The sequence below is a fragment of the Arachis stenosperma genome, chromosome 6 (assembly GCF_014773155.1).
Source record: "Arachis stenosperma cultivar V10309 chromosome 6, arast.V10309.gnm1.PFL2, whole genome shotgun sequence".
Lineage (NCBI taxonomy): Eukaryota > Viridiplantae > Streptophyta > Magnoliopsida > Fabales > Fabaceae > Arachis > Arachis stenosperma.
The window spans coordinates 142,107,253-142,110,642 of NC_080382.1; the positions used below are offsets into that span (position 1 = coordinate 142,107,253).

The 3,390-nt window shown below is 23.6% G+C and overlaps 1 long non-coding RNA gene across 1 annotated transcript; it reads right to left on the bottom strand.

The window, feature by feature from the left end:
* On the bottom strand, positions 1 to 1,551 carry LOC130933395 (uncharacterized). The gene is made up of 2 exons (XR_009067704.1): positions 970 to 1,551; positions 1 to 370 (listed from the first exon to the last, which is right to left on the bottom strand). It is a non-coding gene; the product is annotated as an uncharacterized LOC130933395 (long non-coding RNA).
* Between the last annotated feature and the right edge of the window lie 1,839 nt (positions 1,552 to 3,390).

Here is a 3,390-nt window from a genome sequence, read left to right on the forward strand (position 1 = left end):
TTTCTGGCAAATATATATTTTGCTCAAATTTATTTGATTCCAGCTAGAATGACATATGACATATACATATAGTAAGCTGCACCATTTTCTTTTTCTTTCAAGAATTAAAATTCTGACAATAAATTTTGACAGATCAGAGACAACAACGTTGTTCTTACAGACACATATATCCAAGAAATTGAAGAAGATGATAGATATGCATATAATAACCCTTTCAACATCCTTCATTCCTGATACTTCTTTCTTGTTTTGAAATGAAAGATACATATTATTGTTAATTAATTTTCATTTCATTGATGTAGCTTTGCTCCTATCACAACTCATCAATTCATATGGGACTATGTATATATTTCATCAGCAAGACTGTTACCTGAGAATGATATGAAATATGATAATAATCAGTAAATTGAACTATTTTAAATCCAAAATTCTGTATATATTTTAATTTCTAAATTTCATTCTTTAATATCAGATTGATTTTTGTTAGCTAAAAAAAATTATAATTATTAATTAGCTAGTAACCTTTATGATATATAAAGATGAAACTACAATTAAGTTATTAATATGGACTAGACAACAACAAAATTGTTTTTTTTAATAAAAAATGCTAATTTTATCAATTATTTTTATTGAACTGAAAACCCTAAATCTGGGTGTGAACACAGAATTAGGGGTAAATTCATTTTAAGAAAATGGAAATGGAATATACAACTGTTTGTTAACAGTGGAAACTAGAAACCAAAAAAGGTCACTTCATCATTATTGCTAGTATTTTCCAGATACCCTTATCAATAATCATCAACACACCAGCTTCATTCCATGGTATAATTTTGACTGAATCCACTACCATCCAAATTAATAAATCAAATCAGTTATATGTTATATAGATTGTTACAAATATGTATATATCTACAATATTTCATTTTTTAAATTAAAAAAAAATAAATTATAAAAAAGAAGAAGACATACCTGAGATGTGAGCTTCATAAGTTAAGCCTAATAAGTTGCTAGCTAGGGTTAGTTAAAGCATAAGAAGATAATAAAATCCAAAAAAAAAATAGTATATCTATATATATTGCAGAAATTGAAAAAAGATAGTGAGAAATGGTTACGGGGTGACAGCAAGAGAGTGAGCACATATAGCTTCAAGTATGAAATATCACCATACAAGAAAACACCATGTGTGCTCACTCTCTTCTGTCACCACCCTTTACCGTTAATTAGCGAAGACGAAAACTCAATACCATAATACTCTCCATTACTTGATGAATAATCACACTAATTAAGCTGATAATTAACTAAAGCATCACTATTGCTTTTGAAAGTGTTTATGAGGGACAAGTAATTAATTAACCCTTAGTTATTTCCTCTCTTCTCCCTACCCAAAAACTGTTCCATTACTATGGAAAATGTTTCATATGATGTTGTAATGAAGAGAAAGAAGGGATATGAAGGGGTATTTATACAGAAACTGAAAGAGAAATTTGCTTGCATCATGTATGTGGAAGGAATAATTGTATTGTTGGGGTTTATCTTCTATTGGTCATCCCATATTATTTTAATCATTATAATGAAAGTGAAAACAGAAAATAGCATAAAATAAGAGAAAGAAAAAGTGTAGAGACTTTATCTTTAGGGTTTTGTTATCAAGTGGTCCAAAGTTCAAATACACATGTTAAGGTTTGATTTTAAAAAAAAAAGATATATCTGCTTTTTTATTTTAAAACAATTGTTCGATTATTTTAAAAGTTAGGTAATATTAGTTAAATTTTCACTAATAACTTGGTTAAGTTAATGAGAGAAAAATCAATGAAAAAAATAGTAAATAAAAAATAATAAATACATAATTTTTGTTTGCTTAATTTTTTTTGTGACTTTTTGTTTGCTTAATTAAACATACCTAACATTATTTAAACATGTATTCTCAATATGTTTTTTTTTATTATTATTATTACTATTTTGTTAGTGTTGTCTATAGCCGAATATGGTGACTAATTTTTTGCTAGTTTATAGGTACTTTCATAAAATCACTCCTCGAATATAGAGATTTTAGTTATAATTTTTTTAAAATACCATATTATAAAATTATTTGTTTAAAAAATTAAGCCGATGATCGGTAGAGACATATGCTTAGACAACTTGATTCATATGAGACAGTTGACCTAGAAATTTTTAAAATTATTTGATATCTAAAATGAAAATCATCAAACTATCAATATTTAATTAATTTTTTTTAATAATAATATCCTTTTCTTTAAAATCTTGAACTATATTCTCTATTCTCAAGGTATGATGTACGACCGAATACAAAATACGACATGATATAAGATATACGGCTATACGAATTTTAAATTCTTATAAGATATATGAATATGATATATATAAAGTATTTTTTAAAAAATTAGAATAATATTTTAATTTTTGTATTGATATTAAAATATAAACTAAAATTGTTATTAATATTTTTAATTATATAAAATATTTTAAAAAATTATGTTAATAAATAATAATATATAATATTTTTAAATTTATTTTAAAAATATATGTTAAAAATAAAATTGGACATGTGATAATATTTAAATATATATAAATATATTTAGAAAAAAAATTTTTTATTAAGATATAATTAGATACAAAAAATACACATATCAAATATCATGTCCAAAATGTGTTCAATATACAAATATAGTAACTCACGAAAATGAAAAATAGATCTTTCAATATTTTTTTAATTTTTTTTTTATAAAATGTGATATTTTTATTGTTTAATATTTTTTGTCATATATTTTTTTTGTTTTATTTAAAAAATATATAATAAAAAAATTAAAAAAAATTAAGAAGATCTATTCTCGGTATGTGATTCCTAAGGTCTTAAGACACTCGTTCACAACAAAATTCTTGTGTTTTGTTATTTCAAAGTTTTCTACACATCCCATGCGTCCATAAGCAACAAGTTCAACTTCTTCAATTCTGATCCTCACACTCATTTATTCATTGCTTGTTACCGATGCTTACAATAAATTAAAAAATCTATTATAATTTATATCCCCTGCTGTCATAATCGCCATCTTCTCCAACACCCATCTCTTTATGTAAAGCTTATCTGAAACAAAATGCATTTTTTTTTTCATAATAAATGGTGTGTTCATAATTTATTTTTTTTGGAAACATTTCAATAATTATTTATTAGGTGTATTAAAAAAAGAGGAGTACTAAAGACTAATAAGTTTTATAATTTGTAGTTATTAATTAGTTATAAATTATCAATTAGTTATTATTAATATTTTTAATAGTATAAGATTATATTTAATAATATAGGATTGTTTATTTTTATTTTATTAGTTAAGTGCTGACCAAATTTTAATAAAAATACTAGTCTCATAATTTTTT